The sequence below is a fragment of the Apteryx rowi genome, unplaced genomic scaffold (genome assembly GCF_003343035.1).
Source record: "Apteryx rowi isolate R43461 unplaced genomic scaffold, aptRow1 scaffold_7, whole genome shotgun sequence".
In the NCBI taxonomy this organism is placed as follows: Eukaryota; Metazoa; Chordata; class Aves; order Apterygiformes; family Apterygidae; genus Apteryx; species Apteryx rowi.
Window position 1 is genome coordinate 1,018,313 of NW_020450982.1, and position 7,625 is coordinate 1,025,937.

The 7,625-nt window shown below is 40.5% G+C and overlaps 1 protein-coding gene and 1 long non-coding RNA gene across 10 annotated transcripts in view; one reads left to right on the plus strand and one right to left on the minus strand.

Moving 5' to 3' along the window:
* The window catches only part of TUT4 (terminal uridylyl transferase 4), a 49,400-nt gene that overhangs the window by 309 nt on the left and 41,466 nt on the right, over positions 1–7,625 (plus strand). Inside the window, exon 1 of one of the 9 annotated variants that reach the window (XM_026086600.1) lies at positions 6,356–6,437. The exons of 7 other annotated variants lie outside the window; for them this stretch is intronic. The gene's annotated coding sequence lies outside the window, so the exon portion shown is untranslated. Of the gene's footprint in view, positions 1–6,355; positions 6,438–7,625 lie in introns of those variants that run through there. One more of the 9 variants, XM_026086601.1, reaches the window with a different exon arrangement.
* Positions 2,474–5,855, minus strand: LOC112975925. Its single transcript, XR_003256816.1, has 3 exons — positions 5,695–5,855; positions 4,811–5,073; positions 2,474–2,516 (listed from the first exon to the last, which is right to left on the minus strand). It is a non-coding gene; the product is annotated as an uncharacterized LOC112975925 (long non-coding RNA).

A 7,625-nucleotide genomic window follows, 5' to 3' on the forward strand; every position in this document is an offset into this window, starting at 1 on the left:
CCTCTCGGGAGTCGCCCCGAAATGGCCCCCAGGGGTGTCTCCCCCCGGGCCTGTTTTGTGCGCAGACACAGAAGGCAGCCGCGCAGGTGCTGCGCCCGCCGCAGGGCGATCCCGCCGCCGGGCTGGAGGCGTCGGGTCGCTCCGGGCCTCGTCGCTCTTTGGGCTGTTTGTGGAAATCGGGGGGGGGGCGGTGTCGGCAGGTCGCGGCTAAGGTGCCGGAGCGGGGGCCCACGCGTGAGCCGCACGCCGCCGGCTCCCCCACACCGACCCGCTAATTCCTTTTGTTTGCGCCTCCAAATCGCTCGGCTCCCTCGGCGCTGCGCCCCGCGTCTGGGATTCGTTGCGTTTGCTCGAACACGGCGGATAGGGGCTTGCTTCCCATTCCCTTTGACTTGCGCTCCCAGGCTGAGCAGGTGCTTTTCGGTAGTTTGACCCCAGATAGTGATGACATAATTATTCCATGACAAGAAAAGTAACCCAGCCACAGGAGTATGACTTAATTACAGTATCTGGCAGAAAAAGCTATATTAGGAGGGAGAGATCTCCTTTTCAGACATCAGTTATGCAGTGAGCTGGGTCTTTGTTGTTGTTGTTGTTGTTCTGTCGAACTTCAGAGAAAATCCCTCCATAAAAATAATTTTAGGAAGAAATTATGGTTTCCCAGAACATATGTCAGGAGGGATGAGAAAATTCTCTCTGTCTTCTGTTCTTGCACGGAAAAGAGCTGGGACTTTTCTCTCATATTGAACTAGCACATGAAGAGGAGCTGGCGGATGCCAGGGGCACCTGCGCAGCGCCGAGGCATTTACCTGGCTCTTCCTGTGAAGGCAGTTGCTGCTGTGGGGAGAAAGAAGGAGGAGCAGGATTGTCCTGTGTCCTCCTCAAAGGCAGGATCCCTGGGGAGCTCCTCTTGCGGAACTGCTTGTCAGAATAGTAGTTTTGGATTGGGTATTCATCCTGTTACCATAAGGCAGTGCAAAACTTTGCCCAGCTGAGAGTATATCGAGTATATCCTGTTTTGTAGATGTAACGCTTGCTTTTGAAATTTTAGAAAGCATATCAACTAAATTAGTATTGCCCCCCTCTTACTGAAAGTTAAAAGAATTAATTTAGTACTGCTACTGATTTCCACTGAGATCTCATATAAAGAAAGATTCTGCAGGGTTTTCTTTATTGCATTCATTTTCAGAATGAAAACTAATCTGCAAAGTCAATATTTCTGATGCTTTTGGCACATTTTCAAACAATTTGCAATATTATCATAGATTAATTGTAGATAAGTGATAGTCAGTAACTCTTTTAACTTAGAAGTACTAAAAACTTACTACCTAAATTTAGTAACAATGCATATGATTCCCTTTTTTTCTTTTTTTGACTGGAGATGCATCCATAGCTGTACATGTACCTATACTGTACCCTGGTTATAATTTTTGGTTCTAATGTTTTATCGAATCTTTGGGAAAATAATTTAACAAGTTTCRTTAGATGATTTTTTTATTTGTGTTGCTGTATAAAAAAAATTACCAGCAATAAGTAACTTTCAGAATTTAATCTTTGCTGACAGCAAAGCTTGACTTGGGAGTCTGGTATCAGTTTTAYTGTACAAACTGTTGTGACTCATGTTGATGCAGTTGGCTCATAGACTGTTCTTGACAACTTTTGTGAAGCAGTGTTTTTCTTTTTTCTTTTTTAAAATTTCTGCAAGTGCTGTACCCTGGTAAAGCAGGCTTAAAGATGCTAGTAACGGATCCTTTGCTTTAACTGTAGTTTGTGAACTGGTTTGCAACTGGTCTGAAGTACTTCAGGGGCTCTCCTTCCACAAGGATCAGAGTTTGGTTGGAAGGATCACTGTTGCTTAAATAAAATTTTGGTCCAGACAAACTTCTATGCCAAAAATATGTTCTGCTGTATTTTTATTTAGAACAACCACCGAGTATTAACAGTGGCTTAAGAACAAGATGGATAAATTGAGTTTGAATGCATTTCTGCAACTGAAGCCAGCTTCACGGTCAGTTCAGGCCTCTGGAAGCTAATATTGTCCCTGAAAGGCTTTGGATGCACACAACCCTGGACTGTTTTTTTTCTCAGCCTCCTCCCCTGTATACAAAAGCTGTGTTTGTTTTTGAAGCTGGAGCTAACTTGGACCAGTTTCCTGATCTGGTTACAGCATGTATCTTACAGCATGTACCTTACAGCATAAGGCAATGCATGAGGCAGGTGGTACCCTCTTTGGGCTTCAGTGCTTGCTTAAGTTGATTATAAAATTGTGGCATTTTTCAAATGTTTAGAGAATTATTGCAGTAAAATTTAGGATCAGAACCAAAATGTACTGAAGCATTAGGAATCCTTGTATGCAGTACAAAGAGAAGGGAAGTCATTGTAACTTTGTTATACAGCGGGCGGGAGGGAGAGAGGATGCCTTGCCTGAGGCTGGGAGGGAGTCAGCAGCAGCAGTAGGCTCAGATTAGTAGTTACTGGCGTTTGCTGTTTGGTGAAATGCCTCTTTCTTAACTTTCCTGCAATATAATATGGCGGATAGAAAAGAGAACATGTGTCAATGCAAATAGAAACTAACCTACATTGAGCACATCTTACAAAGATTTCCGGTCCTGCATATTCTAGTAATTTAAGAACATAATTATAGTTAGTTGCATGTTACTACTAATTTTTGTATCAAACAAAGCTTTTCCCATCCGTCCCTCCGTAGGACGCTTACTCAGTAGTACTTGTCTAATTCATATACTGCCTCGTTACAGTTTTGTATACAAACTTGTGTATCTGATAATAAACAACATTTACAACATTACAACATCCAGAGGTCCCTTCCAACCCCAACTGTCCTATGACTCTGTAACGATAACTCTTAGCAAGTTTTCAGTCCTCTACGCTGTAATATTTAACATTAGAGCTTCCTACAGGGCTATGCGTCTTCACTAAGCCCAGAGCGTTGGTTTTGTTGTATCACTGTTTTGTGTTAAATATCGCGTATGCTGCACTGGCTTCCTTCTTAGAAGTGTTTTACGAACTAGCCTAAATTCTATAGCTTGTAGAAGCAGGAAGATCTGAGACCCTGTATAGCATTTATATGTTTGTTACTAAGAATACCTATGGGTTTATTGCTGGTGGAGCCTGAGGAGCTTTAGTAGCCAGTAATCTCTGATAGTTTTAAGTAGTTTGGAAAACCAGCAAAGATTGATTATAGCTTGTGTTCAGTTATGCCTAGATTATCATAAAAACAAACATAAATGTACAATAACTTTTTAAAAACTATCGCCACAGAACATGGGAGAAGCTTGAATAATCTCTATCAGTTCTCAGACACAAACATGGGCCTACAGCTATAAACAGTCCAGAAAAGAGACTTTTTCCCCCCCTCTTTTCTTTCTAGCACATTAGGTCTGTAGAAGGAGACTCTCCCTGTGCTGCAGTGAGCAGAGTGCAGAAGACTGCTTTTCCTTTTGTTTCTGTCTGCGGCTGTAACCTTTGTTTGCTGAATGTCTGTTTGTTTTTATTGAGGAAAGTCAGCTGGGCTATATTGGTAATCAGCCTGGGGAGGCTGAGGTTAATCATCCCACTTACTGCTGGAAGGCTGGCAGGGGAGATTTGAGCTTAAGGGACAATCATAATGGGACCGATAAAAGCAGGTCTCAGATAAAAACAGGTCTCTCGATCTCAGAGGAGGGAGTGCTTTATAGAAAGAGGGTGATAACAATTATGTTTGTAGTACTTCTGCTGTTTATCTTTAATCTAGTCCTCCCTGAGGAAATGAAACTTATGAGGCTGTTCTGTTTCACTTTAGTTCTTCTTCTACACCCTAGTAATTACTTTTATTACTTTCTAGCCAGTTGCGACCAAATTTTACAACATATTTGAAATAAAGTCAAAGACCAGTGAATTGCTGTATGTTTTCTGGAGGGGGGTGAAAAAAAAGAAAGATGTCTCAGTCCAGAAGGTGCCTCTACTGAGAGAAAAGCAGGAGGAAGCTGCATTTGCTCTTGGGGAGCAGCTAATTACTGGTGAGCGTGTATGTTCCTTTAGCTGCAGCACATCTTGCCTTTTGCCCAAAGGGCTCTGCTAGAGGCTGTCATGGAGGGAGCACAAAAGGGATGTGTAGGAAACCAGCCGTCTCCTGTTCTGCTGCTAATGAAATGATTAAAAAAGAAATGCTTTGCCAAAGAGCATTCTGTTACACCTCAACATGCAGGAGCTCAGAGTTTCTTCATCCTTGAAGAGGTCCCGTTGTGACAAAATCTGACCCAAAATGTATAGTTTTAGAAAGATTTAAATACAGCTGAAAACCTTGAGAGGGAAGGGTGGAAGGGCAAATGGGTAGAAATACATCTTTGAGAGTGTTTTTTCTTTTCTTTTTCTGTTTGTATTTAAGCATTACCCTGAATATTTGCGATTCAAATACAGAATTTTCTAATGCTGGTCCGAGAGAACAAGGAAGCAAAAGAAACTGGCAAAAACGAAAGTGAAACAATTTGGTTCCTTCATTTCATCAGCCTAAAATATATTCTAAAATAATGCAATATAAGCTGGTTTTAGATACTTCTCAATTTGATTGTTGTAGGTATTTATCAATAGGTTTAATCATTTTCTAGAGTTTGAGGTCAGATGGTATTTTGTCTGACCTCAAGCTCTTGTATTTCAGCCAGAGTTTTTTCTACAAAGTGCCAAGAATTGAGCTAGATTTCAGAGGAGTCGCTGACACTGTACATTCAGAAAGTGGGGGAAACTGAGTCACCTGTAGCATCAGGAAATTGAATAAATGAAATATGTTCAAGTGATTTCAACAGGTGAATCATACCCCACGTTGCCGATGCCGGTGAAAACCTGTGGTTTAGTTGCCGGTCTGCCTGGGTGACAATGCCTTTTTGCTTCCGGGTCCGGCAGTTGAGCCTGAGCTTGCAAACAAGACGTGCCGTCCAGGTGTCTAGAAAGATGCCACCTCAGCACTGATTCACTCCGCTCTGGTGTTTTGTTTCCAACCATATTTTTCCTTTCAGAGGCGCTCCTTTTCGTCTTCCCACTTCCCCCTCTTCCCACTCTTCATAGATAGGTGGTCAATATCTATGGCAGAGAAGGAAGAATTATCTTTTTAAAACTGCTTTCTTTTAGTGGTGGTGTTTTTTCCTTTTCTCTTTAATACTATGGTTGATTAGTTGGTTTACTGTGTAGTTCTTTATGTGAGAAGGATAATGTGGTTACTATCGAGTATGTTACAGTAATTCAGATTTTCTCATTTGCTAAATCCTTTCAGTATTAAGGAAGCAAATTCATCCCTAAGTGCTACAACATTAGCGCACTTGCATTTCAGATCTGAATTTGCCTGTGGAAATCTTAACATTTTTTGTTACAAAATGCTCTTTGTCTTAGGAAATTACATGAGCAGTCTTTATTATCATTTTTTCAGAATAAAGAATGGCTCTGTGCTTTTTAAACTTAATTACTTACATTTGATTATATTCACTCTATCAGTACATAACACTATGGCAGTACTCAATTTTTTAGCAGGGTTATAAAGACGGTTTTAAATGTGACAGGCGAATAAAAACAACCTAAGGAAATTGCTAATAAAAGCTCCATAAGAGTAAGTCACATTTGTACATTCGATTATAGCTTATGTATTCTCTTTGAATGTTTAGCTGTGTATTTTTATTGAATGGATGAGATCGGGTCAGTTGAGCCTACCGTAGAATTTTTGTGGGTTTTCGAAACCTTTTTGCAAAATCTGAACCRACCAATTTGAAGCTGATAAAAAGCAGAGCAAAATGAAGTTCCCCTTTCCCTCCAGTGCCGTAGTTTCAGGGTAACTTTTAGCTGGCAGAGAAGTCATTCCACCCTGCTCCGAGTTGTTTGGTGCTACCTCCTCCTTCCTTGTGCCAGCCTGGGTTTAGGCTGGGCTGGTTTTCCGGTTTTGCTCCCTGCGCAGCCCRCGGAAGGGCACGAGGCAGGGAGCAGCCTGCGGAGAGGGCGTGAGTAGCCGGCGGTGGAGAGGGTGGGATCGCTCCTCGCAGCAGCTTTACCGGGAATGTGAAACCGCGGCCGCGACGTGCTCTGGGCATGGTCTGCGCTCTGCCTTGGTGTGTCGAGAGCGAAGGAGAAGTGAAATAGGACTGATGATTTATTTTGCTCTTTTTTTTTTTTTTCTTAGGTTGAGCAACTAAAACATGATGAATAGTTTAAAATTTGGAGAGGCTTGTTCTCCTTTTCTTCCGGTCACATACGGATCTGTACAGCAGAATAGAGGATTGTTTGCAGATGGCAATGTCCTTTACACAGCAGTAACATTTCACCAGTCTCTAGGGCAAAGCCTTCTGCTAGCGCTCAGACACCAGTAAATTTAGCTTACTGGTGGGGCCGSGGGCCCTTCTTTCTACCGTGAGACTTGTGTGACACTGGGACAGGTCACAGTCGTTCCTGTTGCTGGGCTGGTAAGAATTGCTATGGGAAAGACTGACTGAAATCCAAAGGCAAATTCTCTTTACTCTTTTGGCTTCCTAGTCTTTAACTTTTGGGTTAGAAGTGGGAGGCAGGTGTTATCAGTGTTTAACAGAGAGTAGCTCTAATATTACCCAAATGTATTTATGAGATGCCTCACCGTTGGAATGAATTTAGTAGTCTACATTTTTCATTTTCAGGTTGTGTATTTTGGTAAAAATGGAAATTGACTGTGACGCTGACATGAACTTCATGGCAATTCTTGAATTTTTTCCCCCTTTTTGGAAAGATAATACGTATTTTAAATGATGTAAATAGAGGCTTAAGCTATCTGTTTTCTACTTTGTGTTTTTACAGAGTGAGAGATGTATAGTGACTATATTGTATAATCTGAAAAAAAAAATCAGTATCCTTTATACTAATAATATTCAGAATTTTCTTTTCTTTTTTATAAACATTTTAATCCGATCCTTTCTTTTGGTTCTTTTTAAATTTTTGTACTAAGCAGAGTAAGTACATTGTGATGTCACCTAATAGTTGCAATTTGATTTTTTTCTATTATTCCTTTTCTTCACTAAATGATAGGCTTATTTTGATGGGTTCTTTAATACCCAGGAATTTCCAGTGATCGTGCTTCTACCTACTGAAAATATGCAGGTGGACAGGAAAGGGAGAAGTTTTGTATTCCAGAACTCCAGATCTTGTTATCGTTGTGTATAATCCATTTTCTTTTTTGGCTAATTCTCTATTCTCATAATTTTTATTGCCATCTCAAGGTTACTTTAAAAGAAAAAAGGAATTTGTTCTTATAGATTCCTTCTTCATTCTCTATATTAGTAAGAGTAATTCCTTACAAGCAAATAGACTCCTGTATTCATGCTTAGCTTCTTATTGGAAAAACAATGTTGGAGTTGCCTTCAAAATCAGGCCCAGATGATACACTGATTAAAGGACTGAGACTTAGATAAGTAAAGTTAATCTGTAGCTAAACAAAATATTTACTACTTCTGTTTTTTTTGAAGAAGCAAAATCTTATGTAATTGATGGCAGTTAACATATATAAAAATTGTATGTATCAAAAATGTGGTACTTAAGGGTCTGTGAATGTAGGTGATAGGTCAGATTAATTTTTAAGAGTTCAAGCTATATCCCTAAACTTTTTTTTTTTTTTTTTTTTTTTT